The sequence below is a fragment of the Triturus cristatus genome, chromosome 1_1 (genome assembly GCF_964204655.1).
Source record: "Triturus cristatus chromosome 1_1, aTriCri1.1, whole genome shotgun sequence".
NCBI lineage: Eukaryota > Metazoa > Chordata > Amphibia > Caudata > Salamandridae > Triturus > Triturus cristatus.
This window is the reverse complement of record NC_140579.1, coordinates 1,038,501,873-1,038,516,392: the sequence shown is the minus strand read 5'-3', so window position 1 is coordinate 1,038,516,392 and position 14,520 is coordinate 1,038,501,873. Positions and strand designations below refer to the sequence as shown.

The window sequence follows — 14,520 nt, the reverse complement described above, 5'->3', positions numbered from 1 at the left end:
TGCAGTTTACAATGGAATCTAGCCACACCACCATTAGCTTCCTTGACATTGAATTGTATGTCAAAGATGACAAACTCAATAGTCGTCTGTTTCGCAAAAGCACGTCATGCAATTCAGTGTTACATGCGGATAGCTCCCATCCCATACATCAAATTAGATCTATTCCATATGGAGAATTTATCAAAGCCAGACGTAACTGTAGCGAAGAACCTGAATTTCTGAAATGCATTAAGGACATGAAAACAAGCTTCATTAACAGGGGGTATTCACCTGACTATCTAAAAAGGGCTGAAAATCGCATCTCTAATGTAAAAAGAGAAGATACCTTACTGAACAAGAGGAAATCTCACACTTTAGATCCCAGGCTCCGTTTGGTGACGGACTTTAATGATCTTAGTCATATTCTCAGAAGGAGTCTCAACAAACACTGCGGCATTCTTTTAGCTGATAGTTCCTTGGCCGGTTTCATCACCAATCGGCCTCAGATTACTTTCAAACGTGGAAGGACACTTCGCACTAGACTTAGCCCTACAGTTCCCAGAGAAAATAAAATACACACTTGGCCCACACCACACACCTTAGGCATCCACAAATGTGGGTTTTGTGGTGTTTGCAAGTGGGCCAAGAACAATGCTAAAACATTCAATGGTTTTAATAACAAATCATATGTAATAAGATCTAACATTAACTGTACGACTAGATTTGTAAATTATATCATTGAATGCACATGTGGCAAACAGTACGTGGGCAGTACGATTAGGCCACTGAAAGAAAGAATTGGAGAACATATGAGGGCGTTACATCAGCAGGATGTTAGATATACGGTAGCAATACACGCTTCTTCATGTACCACACAGGGCCCCCATAAGACTTTTACTTTTTTGGGGATTGAGACTATAGAACTCAACCCAAGAGGTGGTTGTGAGAAGTTGGCCTGATATATGATGTCACTAGTTCTAATGTACACCTTGTATCAGTCCAAACAACCCTTATGGTGATTGGTTGTAAAGTCAACCTTATAGACCAGCTATCCTAGTGGTAGCATGGACAAGAGCCGTCTTAGGCAAAACTCTGTATGGCATGTGAAGCCAGCTGTTATACCATTACAATCCCTTGAATACCAAATGAAAGGACACCACACCAGATATATATAAAATTAGAATGTATTTATTCTAACATAAACCCTCAGCACTCTTTATGAGTTCAGAGGTCTAAGCACAACAATTTCTTAAGTAGCATACGTTAAGTTACACAGGAAAATACAGTTAGGCCTAGGGGCCACGCAAACCATATACTAAGAAAGTGGTATAAGTACCACGTCACGAACAGGGAGTAGGCCTAGGGCCTAGGGAATAGCTGGGGCTACACTACCCTACCAATAGTTAGGAAGTGGGAGGCCCACGGGAAGCGTGTGCAGTGTGGAAATACAGACGCGGGTTGCGTTAAAGTCAATGGGAATGTAACAGTTAGAAATAGGAAGAATAAGGACACTTCCGAAGTAACTAGGAGGAAGCAACTAAAGACTTAGACACTTGGATAGTCAATATCCACTGGAGCACCGGAGTACTCGCGTTACCTCACCCACAGGAGACGGGTGCATAGGTGTGAAGATGTGTCGGGTGTCGTCGCTGGATCCTATAGATGCCTGAAGAACAGATGCTGGCAGGCGGCCAGGAGGAAGATGTCCGGTGGATCCAAGGGTGTATCTTGAAGGAAGAACACCTGCAAGCAGAGGGTACAAAGTCTGGGTCACTAGCCAGTGACCGTGTGGAACCAGGAAGGAACCAGGCGATGTCGTGCAGGACACAGGTGATGTCTTGAAGCTTGTCTCTGCAGCTGCGTGGACCAGGAGGCGTCGAGGACAACCAAAACCAGGGTACAATCTGTTCCACAAAGGATCTTGCTGATGGCGGAGTCGACGTCCCGATTGGAGTCAACATTCCTTGGCAAAGGAAACCCACGCGGAATGGGAAATTCGCTTCAGGTGCAGACCAGGAAGGTCTGAGGTGCTTCTCTTTCACAGGGAAGCAAGGGCCAGTCTGGAGGAGCCAAACCAGCAGTGAAAAGTCAAGGGTTCATCGTCACTGAGGCTACTAGCCAACGGGCAAGCAACCAGACAGATGCGTTGAGCAAGAAAATTTAGAAGGGCCCCACGCAGAACTCGTGGAGTGTGGAGGGCTGATCTTTGGTGAAGATGGTGGTCGGGGTTGGGGCTTCTCAATCCCCAGAGCACAACTTCAAGGTTGCCTCAGAAGCTGCGCTGGAAGCTACTCGCCAATTTTCCCAGGTAGCCGGTCCCACGTCTCTCGTCGCCTCCACGGATCTCAGCTTGGCTGTGGATGTGGTTCAGGGTCAGAGAAGTCTGGAGGTCAAGGCGCTGGTCGGGCTCTGCAGTCGGTTCCTCGTAGAACTTGGGCAAAGCAAATGGCAGATCGCTTGTTGGTGCCTGTTTGCACAGGGTGGCCACTCCTTGGCCACAAGGGAGATTCTTCAGTCTTCTTGTCGTCGAATGTCGAAGGTCCAGAGTTTCGTGTCTAGTTTCAATTCAGGATAATCCAAAGTCCTAGGGACTCAGCTCCCACTCTTATTCTAATCTGGGGGGCTGGGTTACCTGCTAGGTCCCTCCTATGGGTGGGACCAGGGATGGGGGTGGTTACACCCCCTTCCCTGTGTCCAGTTTCACGCCAGGACTGGGGCTGGAGTGCCCCAGCACCGGTTTGAACCGGACTATGCATGGGACACCTTGTGTGCCCCAGGCAGTGTCTTGTTTCTTTCATCCCTCCCTGCCCCAATACACTAAGCCCTGTCTAGGGTGGTGCTCGCACCTCCCAAGGCAGGAAACCTATTGTTCACGCCTCCCTCACTGGAAGGACTCCCAGCAGCAGGAGGTCAGACTTGTGTCCGTGGCAGCAGCATCCATTTTGTGATGCTGCGGCTCTGGTTAACTTTAACCGGGTAGTAGGTTTTTAACATGTCTTCCCCTCTAGAAGGGGGGAATACCATCCTCATCACCAGAAATGGGATGGGGGTAGTATTCCAAAGTGTTAGACACCTTACACGACATGTTTTGATAAAGCCAAACCATAGTTACCATAACCGCGAGGATTATAAGGCACTTTAAGAGTATATGGTAGGCGATATCATAGAACAGCTATAAGGACATGGTTCCGAAAGCTGCAGTCAGGCTCAGCTCATGCTAGAGCATCATCTCACATGTTACCAAGCACTCTGCCTCCAGGATTGTTAAGTCCACTAAGAAGGGGGACCCCTGAAATGAGATGCGGGCAGGTATACCAAGGGAATCAACGAGTACCAAGGGAAAGAAGAGTACCTGCCACGGATTGATAATGAATAAGGCCTTGAACAGGGTCCAACTGATTAGACACCACAACCAAAAGGCAAACCAAGACAGGGGAAAAACAACAAGACAGGGTCTAGATGAATGTAAGTATTTTAGAAAAAAGTATTTTTATTTCATCGTTATTGTTAGTATAGATGTAAGAATCATTTTTTTGAAATTTAACAGTGTAAATTAACAGAAACAATAAAGGAGAATATCAAAATAATACAGTTCCTATACATCAGATTACTAACAGTCCCACAAACTCTCCTTCAAACAAACACGCAATCATACTATCTCGCATCCGACAGCAACATCAAACAACACATAACATTAATACATACTAATAAAAACATGTACAAATTAGAATGGTCATTCCACAGATCATATTCAAATGAATGGACTTTGGACAGCCCGTAGGGCTAAAAAGCACCAATGAGCACATTTGCAATAGCCAGAAATTCGGTTACAGAATTCTGTAACCGAATTTCTGGCTATTCCAAACGTGCTCATTGGTGCTTTTTAGACCTACGGGCTGTCCAAAGTCCATTCATTTGAATATGATCTGTGGAATGACCATTCTAATTTGTACATGTTTTTATTAGTATGTATTAATGTTATGTATTGTTTGATGTTGCTGTCGGATGCGAGATAGTATGATTGCGTGTTTGTTTGAAGGAGAGTTTGTGGGACTGTTAGTAATCTGATGTATAGGAACTGTATTATTTTGATATTCTCCTTTATTGTTTCTGTTAATTTACACTGTTAAATTTCAAAAAAATGATTCTTACATCTATACTAACAATAACGATGAAATAAAAATACTTTTTTCTAAAATACTTACATTCATCTAGACCCTGTCTTGTTGTTTTTCCCCTGTCTTGGTTTGCCTTTTGGTTGTGGTGTCTAATCAGTTGGACCCTGTTCAGGGCCTTATTCATTATCAATCCGTGGCAGGTACTCTTCTTTCCCTTGGTTCAGGATTGTTAAGGCCTGCCATAGGAGTGGCTGAAAGGTTACCCATGTGTCTATATATAAGGTAGGTATAGGAATACTATACCTAAGCAAGGGGTGATTACACGACCTTGCCCCAGCTGAGTGATCAGCCAGTTGTGTCATGATGGGAGGCCAGCCAGGGGTGGCATAATACATGCTGCAGCCCCTGGTAGGCCTAGGGTACACCCATGCCCTGGGTACTTAGGGTACACTGTACAGGGCCCTATAAGGTGAATTTAGAGAGAAAAACAGCTGGGCTGTGGGTCTGATTAGCAGGCCCACAGCCACATCTAAGTCGAAAACCAGTGAAGCAAAAGCAAAAAGTGGGGGTGACCATAGGAAGCAAACCCTACTCTCATACAGTGGTAATAGAGAATTACACCTTAGACGAACTGAGGCCATGTGGATCATGCGTTTACATACGGTTGAGCATGGACTCAACTGTGATTCTGAGATGCAATATTTCTTGGGGAACTAATGTATAAGTGGTTGCAGTATTGTACTGCCCTACTGGTCTTGATTTCATTTTTTTTTAAATTAATATCAAATGTTTGTACATTTGTAATCCAAATCCAATCCAAAAAAGCTTTATTGCGATTGTTTAAAATCATAAAAGTACAATATAAAACAATTCATTTAGAATACATATTTCAGTTGATACAATAGCCCATATTAAAAAACAGAATGTCATGGTAGTTTATCGGTAGGCAGACCCCTTTTAGAACCAATGGATCAATCAGTGTTGTTGCTTATTAGTTTCCTACGGATTAACCACATCGCGAACAGAAACTTAGAAACTGCAACCACAACAAGTGGATTTAAATCGCTTCGCAAGATCCTAAAAAAATCAAGGTAACTCCTAATACCCAAGTTTAAACATAATAGTATGATCCATTTTTTCCGGATACCGACATATGCTGGGCAGAAAAGCACGACATGGCTCATAGTTTCCAGTTCAGATGAACAACCAGGACAAATATGCTGGGAACCTCCCACCCATCGGTCAGTAAAAGAATAAAGAGGGAGGGTTCCATATCTAAACTGTAAGTACAGCTTCTTTGCTAAAATGGGCTGGATAGCATTAAGGTCAGGTACAAAGGCGTAGTGAGATTTAACATCTAGGAAAGCATCTGTCAGACTAGATGGTCTGACTGAACTATAAGCTTTCATTAGAAAGTAATCTTTAAATGTTAAGGCAAGAGTTTTTGGGGAAATGCCTAGAGTAGAATTATCTGGGTTAACCCAGAGATGGGCAAGGCCAATGTGGGTTAATGTCTGCCTAACATACTGTAGCCAAGGGATCTTATCGGCCCCGAGTGAGCCCAGGATTACTTTCAATTCGTCTCTGTAACATGCCAGCTCTGGTGTACTCCAGAGCCTTTTCCAGTACATCACCGGTCTAGTGGCAACGACCTCTAATATGGGGCGGATGTTAAGGTCCAACCTCAATGGCATAAGTGGCGTGTTAATTGGAAGGGATAAGAGTTTCCTCATAAAATTGTTTTCAGTGGTAGCCAAATCATTTGCACGGGTATGGCCCCAAAGTTCAGCCCCGTACAGTGTAGAGGATCTAGATTGCACACAGTAGATTTCTAAGGGGGCACTTATGATTTTTGAACGGCATTTCTTGTAAACTTTAAGGATGCCCCCCACAGCCTGGTTAAGTTTTAAATTGGCTTTACGCATTTGTGGGGACCAACCCATTTTGTCGTTCAAGGTCAGACCTAGGTACTCAAATATAGTGACCCGGTCGAGGGCGATACCTTCCATTTTGGGATGTGGGTAGTTGGAGGGTTTTACATTAAAAGCCATGTACTTCGTTTTACCTATATTGACCACCAGGTTCCTTTTTTTACAGAAGTTAGTAAACTGATCCAACACCCGCTGCATACCCATTGGGGATTTTGACAGCAGCAGGGTGTCGTCAGCAAACATGAGGGCAGGATATTTTCTAGAGGCCAATTTTGGTGCGTCTATGTCAGTGGTGTCCAAAAGATCGGCAATGAGCCCATTAAGAAAGAGAGAGAACAGGGTTGGGGCAAGAACACAGCCCTGTCGTACTCCCTTTTCAACGGGGAAGGGGCCAGTCAAGTTGCCATATTTTCCGTAACGGACTCTAGCATAAGTCCCATCGTGGAGAATCTTCAATTGATAGCATAGGTATGGCGGGGCCCCCATGGCTAGCAATAGGTTCCATAACTGGTTACGATCCACCATATCAAATGCGGATTTCAAATCCACGAAGGTCATATATAGGCTACCCCCATCCAATATGACATGTTTCCAATAAAGCATCTGGAGCCTAAATAATTGGTCCATAGTTGACGTTTTGGGCATAAATCCCGCTTGAAGTGGGGTTAGTATATTATTCTCTTCTATCCAGTTCTGTAGCCGTTGCAGGAGGAGCCTAGAGTAGATTTTTTGGCTCACATCTATTAGGCTTATAGGCCTGTAGTTACCTGGATCAAGGGGAGATCCCTTTTTAAAGATGGGAATAATTTCCGCACCCATCCAGGTTGATGGTACCAGTGAACCTTGTAAGATGGCGTTGAAGAGGATTTGAAGGTAAGGGGCCCAGATCTTCGGTTCGTCCTTATAGAGGTCCCCGGGAATACGATCTAACCCTGGGGCCTTGTTCGCTTGAAGCTGGTCCAATGCCAGATCCACTTCTGATAGGGTCCAGGGGGGAACAAGCCAGGAAGGATCCATGGCCATTAAAATAGCAGGGGGATCAACACTCCTGATTGTATTAATCGAATACAAATTTTCAAAGTGGGAATCCCAAGCGTCTTCGGAAACGTTTGGGTCAATCAGAGTGTTGCCCTCCGGTTTCCCAAAATGGACAAGGTTCCAGAATGATCTGAGATCTTTTGCCACGAGAGCTAATCTCATAGCAACCCATCTTTCCTCTTCCCACTCGGTCTTAGCAATAAGAATTAGCTTTCTATATGCCCGCCTAGCTTCCCGAATAAATGAAGGATTGCCCCCCCTGATGGCCTGTAATAAGTCCTGTTTAGCTAGCCTACAGTCCTTTGTAAACCAGGAATTTTTGTTACCCGGCTTCTTTGCATTGACTGTACCTGTGGTGTAAAAAGAGCCACGCAGTATTTCTATAAGATCCATATGGATTTTAACCAAATCCAAGGTTCCATCAGCTGCAATATTGTTAACGTCTCCTTTAAACACCTTATCAAGTAGAGGGAGTATTTGTAGGTACAAGCTGGCTAATGCCGTGTCGGACTGTTTTATAGTTTGCCAGCGAATCCTCTTCCCCCCTTGTATGACTCTTAGGTTACCTGCTGGAGGAGTAACTATAGCTAGCCCCATGTTCAATAGGTGGAAATTTAGAACAACTGTCAAGGGATCATGGTCACTTTCAGTTCGTCTAGTTATCTTAAAGTCCAGCACATTGGGCCATAGATCTAGACTGACCAAAACATAGTCAATCACAGATTCATGACCCATTCCCCTATATGTTGACTGGCCCGGTATATCTCCGTTAAAACGACCATTACACGCTCTCATAGAGAAAGCGTAGGTAAGGGAGGTAAGCTGGAGAACCAGAGGGGTCCAATGTTTAACTGGGTACATACTAGTCAATGGTATAGATCTAGCCTCGTCTTCCTCAAGTGTAAATGGGGTTACTCCAGACAGAGGCTCAAAGTGACAATTGAATTCTCCTCCGATCATCAACACAACATCGTCTGGAAGTGATTCCAAAAGGGTTAACAAGGAATCGAAGGTGGGTGATGAGCCACCCCCACGAGTAGGGCGCGAGTAAATATTAATAAGTGCAATCTTAGGAGTCTTTTTATGGGACAAAAGAATGCATATTATATCGCTACTATTCGTTTCAACCCTCTTGATGTTAAAACCAAGATGAGTGCCCACCCAGACACACAGACCCCCCGAAGGCCTCCCCCGATGACCTTTTATGGCAGGTTGCATATAAGTAATGTACCCCAGTCTATGAATAGGTTCAGTTGGCCAGGTTTCCTGGAATAGGCAAATCCCGAAGGGGTCCATAAAGGAACACCACTCTGGATTGCCAGTATTAGTAGCTAGGCCCGCGATATTCCAGCTAAGAACTTTGAGCTGGCTATCAGGGTTAGGGAGAACCTCTATAGAATTAGACTGGGCGGGTAAAGTGTCAGTAGTTACTAGTTGGGTCACAGAGACAACCTTCAAAGCCGAAGGTTGAGTGGGTGCGTCCCACGTAGAACCTAAAAGGATAGGAGAAATGGTTTCGACTGCCAAAGGTGCAGAACCCACAAAAGTGGTCACTGGTAGGTCACCATGGCCTCCCTTGGCACCGGTCTCGTCTACAGTGGGGGTGAAGGAAGGTTGGTAGTTAACTTGTGTCTCTAGTCATTCCACCTCATCCAACAGGCTAAACCTATTATGATTTGGAAAGCCTAAAGCTTCATTAACAGGCTGCCTACCCCACGTGCCATCACTAAATTTCTCTCGGTCAACATAATTGTGAGACGGAGCAAGAGGCCTTAGGCATGGAAAAGGGGGTTTGGTAGACGGGGGGTAGAAATAACCTAGGGGAAGCGTTTTAATGTTGGTAGATACATTATCAAAGGCGGGCTACAAATGTGGTCGACCACCTCAGGGTCTTGAAAGTTAACAATGACACAGTCACCTCCCACATTTTTTTGTTTATGGCCCACCCAACCAACTCTTCTGGCAAACAAAATAGAAGATCGTGCGTTCATAGGCAGGGGTCTGTAGGTGTTCAACCAGAACATTACTTTATTTTTAAGTTCCTGAAAGGATTCTGGTCTCTTAGAGGTCAGTTTGGGAACATTGGTCAAAACAACCACGTAAGGGGCACTTTCGGGGGGAAGATCGATACGTGGGGATTCCAACAGGTGAGGAGCCTCAACAGGAGGTTCAGGACAATGGTTGGCTGTTGGAAGGAAGCTAACAGACATATTTTTAGCAGGTGGTTTGGGTAAAGAAGGCCCCCGTCTAAGACTCTGATGGGGATTACATGCAACTCCCCGTTGTTGGATCGACTGAGTATCAGTTAGATCTTGCAAAATTATGGGGTTTTCAGGAATTTTAGCCTGATTTTGGCATGAATGTAAACGAGGTACAGAAGATTGTATATTTTCGTCATATTTAGCTAAAGCTGTCTCCAGTGCAACCAACCTATTTTCTATAGCAACCAATCTAGACTCGAGTGGCCGAATGGCTAGATCTAGTACAGTAGACATTTTCCCAAGTAGCAAGTCTATATCAAAAAGCGGTGAGACTACATCTGGGGAAGGACGCTCTGTGCAAGTTAGATTGGTAGTAGCTGATGATACAGTCAAAGAAGTGTCCAAGGTATCAGGATTTGGTTTCTGTATTTTATTCCTCCTGCGTTTTGGTGATATCCCAGTTCGTTTCCTTTTGGGGATGGTACCAACTTCCCGAACTGGAGTTACAGGCAAAATGGAAGGGCCCAGTACAGAAGCGGGAACATTAATGGCCGTAACTATAGATTTATCAGTGGGAACGATAGATAAAGTTGATGGGCAAGGATGACCTTTATGAGTGATCATGGTGGACATGGTAGCGGGGGAGACAACAGGAGAGCGGCTAGATGCAATAGTGCCCAATGAAGAGCGTTTAGAAGAGAGTGGTTCCATAGACAACCGACGCTCAGTAATTGAAATTTCGTGCTCAAGTATTGAAGAGGCTCTTACGATAAATTTGTCCAGCGAGCCAGCAACATGATCAGTAGCACTCGGTTTCAAGCCCCTTTTATTCACCATTGTTCTCCTGCACTTTGAACAAGATTTAAATGTACTCACAAGATTGATGCGATAAGAGGGTAGGGCCGGACCGGACTCTCTCGGGCACGAACGGGCAAAAACGGGCCCGCCCTTGGCCCGGGCTTCGCCCGCGCTGCGTTCCGCGCTGCGGAAATGCATGAGCGGAAGTATAAGGGTGGGCAGGGGGCGGGGTTTCGAGGAAGAGGCAGGCAGCGGGAAGGTGGAGGGCTGCTGGGCCTCGCAGTCCTCTGTCCAGGTACACCAACACGAACTCCAGGTAAACGAGCGGCTCCCGCGAAGCGGGGGCCGCGAGGATTGATGTAGTCACCAAGGGCGGGGACTCGAGGAAGAGGCAGGCAGCGGGAAGGTGGAGGGCTGCTGGGCCTCGCAGTCCTCTGTCCAGGTACACCAACACGAACTCCAGGTAAACGAGCGGCTCCCGCGAAGCGGGGGCCGCGAGGATTGATGTAGTCACCAAGGGCGGGGACTCGAGGAAGAGGCAGGCAGCGGGAAGGTGGAGGGCTGCTGGGCCTCGCAGTCCTCTGTCCAGGTACACCAACACGAACTCCAGGTACATTTGTAATCTGCTTAGGACGTAGTATTTGCAGTAAGCCCGCTGAGGAGTTTCTATATTACAATGTCTACCCCAGCACTTGTTACTACCTACTAGATTATGTTTAATGGCATCTAACTACTTATCTTTACTATGTGTTTAGTACTGCCCTCTCTGAGATCCATTTTCATTGCTTTTTTTAATGTGCGAATTACAATTTTATTATGTATAAATATTGAAGTCATAGAATCTCAAAATACTGTTGATGTCCATTCTTGTGCTTATGCGCATATGACAATCTTGTTATGTATTGAAGCTATAGTAATTTCATTAGTACTGCTGTTTCCAGATTGTCTGATTAGGCATCTGTTATTATGAATATGAAAGAATTGGGTGTGATATAATATTCACTTGGATTTTTCCTTTTCTTTGGGTGCTTCTTCTAATTTTTCCCCTTAGTTTTTGATTTCTTTCCTTGCATTGAACCTCTCTTTCTCTGCTTTCCCCTTCCTTTTGCCCGATCCCCCCTTTTTTCTTTTTTTCTTATTGAGAGATTAAGATCTTGCTATTGACGCCTATTTACGATCTACAGAGTATCTTTACTCGCGAAGCGGTCTTGATGCCATTTGTAATGGCTTCATTAATAGTGTGCCAGGATTTTCGTTTTTTTATTATTCATGTCAGCGCGTGGTTGCCTTATCGATTTGCCCCCTGTTTTTTTCTTTTTATTATTGTGTTTAATTTTACAATTAGACATTCTTGGTATGTTTATTTTTCTTATTTTTTTTGGTTCAGAGCTTGCTTCCATTTTCTGTCACGATAAGTGTAGGTATTATTATGCTCTTTATTTCCGGTGGGTACTATTTGCTCACGGTTATTTGGGTACTCGGTCTAGTTGTTGTCCTACTTTGGACTTATTTCCGGACCACGTGACGCTGCGACGTCACTTTAGGATTGTAGTGGGACTCGGTTTAGTAGTTGTTTGGTTGTGGACATATATCTGCACTTCCGGGACGCTGCGGCGTAACTCCAGGATTGTAGTGGGACCGCCAGGACGTCTTAATTTCTCCGTTTTGAAATAAGCGCTTAGACTTTTTTCTTTGTTTTGATTCACTATTATATTCTCCCTCTGTGTGGAGGTCAATGGGTAGGCAACCTTAACACTTTCTCTTGTCCCTCTCTCTCTTTTTTTTTATGTGTTTGGACCCATAGGGGGTCTATTAGACACAACACACGTGTCTTACCCGGAACTTTCCATTAAGACACACTTTCGTGAGTATTCTCTCATGTGTATGTGTCGGGAATTTTTGTACGTGTGGCTCTTTCTTTTGGCGTTTTTTATTCTCATTTGCTTTTCCTTTTCCTGTTTCTTTTCTCCTTGTGTTGTTTGTGATTCTACATTCAGGATCGTATTACATGGCATGATTCTGTCTCGGGATTTTGATTGTACAGGCTTGATTCTTCCGTGATATTTGGATTGATTGAAGGTGAGGTTTCTGTTGTTATTTTTTCCCTTCTTCTCTCCTTATATTCAACAAGAGCTATCCTTACCTCGTTTTAAGTGACTATTGGCCACAACATTTTTTTCTTTTTTCTTTTTTTACTCCCCACAGATTATTTTGTTCACCTTATGGTATACGTATTCACCACCTCACTTAAATGTTTCTTGGAGTGGTCACCGATTTTGTGGTGAGATTATATTTTGTTCCCTACTATATGGCATTTTTTCATTTAATTGGCCTGATTATTAGTGTTTGTTCTATTACATTTTTAGTGTACTCTGTCTTCTTACTTTATTTATTTAGTTTATGCCATCAATGGTTTGCACCTGGCAGTCATTCATGTTCGCGCGCACCAGAGACTTCTGCATTTGACCTATTAATGCCCTACCGGGTTGGAATCATCACCGTGGCTTGGGTAAGGATTTGTGTTGTGGTTGTAATTGTTGATTAGATTTGTAGCGTGTTTTTATAGAGCAATAGAAATATAGTGACTGCTTCTATTAATTTTGATTCATGAATTATTTCTTAGATTTTGCTGATCTGGAATTAGAGCATACAGGTATCTGGTTCGTGTATGCTTTACTTTCCTCACTTGGATAGGTTTTTCGGTTGTGTTGCCTTCTTTTTGCTACCTTTTCTATCTGTCACTTTTTAACTTTTTTTTAGTTATGCCTCACTTCTGTGTATTTCTCCTGGTCACTTATACTCGGGTTGGTGTTTGGGTCTCTTTATTGATATTGTGAATTTAGATAGACACTTCTTTTATATGTTTTAAAAATTTTGTAACGATGAAATAGTTTTTTCAATGATTTGTAATGGAAGATTTTATCTTAATAATATAAGGGTAAGCTTCACACTAAATTTTTCCTTTCGGTTTTTCGCTTTGGTTTTTGGTCTCCACTAGTAATGGGTGTTTTTTGTTTTGTGTTATGAGAACATGTGTTCTTTGAATGTTGACTGTGTTCTCAGATATTACTTTGTATCTTTCCCAGCCCTGAAGATTCAGAGACCTTTGTCTCTCTGATGAAACACGTGTCGGCTGGCTCCTTTGTGTACAACTTATTAAAGAAGACTAGATATCTCCGTTGGATTTGGTTCAAATCTGTTGTTATGCATGTACCTTGCCTTGTGTAATTTTGTATGTGTGCAAGGGTTTTTGTAGGTTCTTATTATGTTGTAGGGTTTCCCTGTGCAAATTAAGGGGTTTTAGGGTTTCCCCTTCCCAGTTCAGCACCATACCTATTTGTTGCAATTAGAGACATTTATACGTTGACTAGCTGAGCGCCATTTCTTCCTGTAGATACTAAACCCGTTCTTTCTGTACTAGACCAATCACAAGGGTCAATAGAGATAAGTTTGACCGCTGATTCTTTAGCAATGATCCAGTCTAAGGTGACACTTTTCGAATGAGTAGGGAGGGAGCAGGCTTGGGTAAGGGCTTGATCGGCCAAGAAGTCTCTAATGGCATTGACCTGAGGATTCTTAGGGTCATTCCAATGCAAGTTGAAGTCGCCAAGGAAAATGTCATTAGAGTTTGGAGAAATCTAGGCTGTGATGATTTCCATAAGGAGGTCCGTAAAGGTGTCGTTCTTGCCTGGGGGGTAGTAAAAGATGTGAAGTTTGCACAGTTGTGAAGTGTTGTTGGAGATGGGAGAGTGTGAGGTATTCGCAGGAGTCTGTAGGGTCCACCGGCAGTTCCGTAACAAGGAGGTTGGAGCGGTAGATGCAGGCAATGCCACCCCCTTTTTTCTTTGAGTGCCTGTCCATCCTTACGATGTTATAGTTGGGTGGGGGTAAGAGGTCTAGATAGGGCGATGAGGATTCCTTGAGCCAAGATTCAGTCAAAATCGCTAGGTCTGATTTATGTCTCAGGATGAGGTCGGCGACATCAGATGCATGTTTTACAGCTGACCGGCAGTTTATTAGGAGGCCGGCTAGGGAGGGGCCGGAGTGAGTGTCAAGGGTAGAAGCAGAGATGGGAACTCTAGCAAGGTTGCTATTTACCACCCCTCTGATGCGGAGGGTAACAGATTTGTTAGGGTTAGATGCAACCGTGTCGATAGGGAGTACTTCCCTCCGGTCTGAGGGGCATGGGGTGGTCAAGGCAGAGTCTTAACCACTGAGGGGTCAGCCACTTCTTCCTCCGAGAGTTGTGAGGGATTAAGCGTGCCAGGGTGGGATTGTAGGTATGGAGGAGAGCAAACATTTCCTCCTCCGAGAGGTGGCAGGCAGGGTTGCTTGTGGGGGCGCAGGTGTCTCAGGAAAAGTGGTAGGGGGTGAAGGAGGGGCTTTGTGATGGGGATGTGGGTCACGTTCTGCGAGAGCCAGAGATTGGAGAAGGAGAGTTCGGTGATGTGAAGA

General features: G+C 44.3%; 1 protein-coding gene and 1 long non-coding RNA gene across 2 annotated transcripts in view; one reads left to right on the top strand and one right to left on the bottom strand.

Annotated features, from left to right (window-relative positions):
• The window catches only part of LOC146871493 (galactosylgalactosylxylosylprotein 3-beta-glucuronosyltransferase 1-like), a gene marked incomplete at its 5' end in the record, with an annotated part of 689,458 nt that overhangs the window by 315,492 nt on the left and 359,446 nt on the right, over positions 1 to 14,520 (bottom strand). The gene's annotated exons all lie outside the window — the stretch shown is intronic.
• Positions 11,625 to 13,242, top strand: LOC146871494 (uncharacterized). Its single transcript, XR_014959567.1, has 6 exons — positions 11,625 to 11,929; positions 12,063 to 12,144; positions 12,271 to 12,346; positions 12,463 to 12,574; positions 12,689 to 12,718; positions 13,152 to 13,242. It is a non-coding gene; the product is annotated as an uncharacterized LOC146871494 (long non-coding RNA).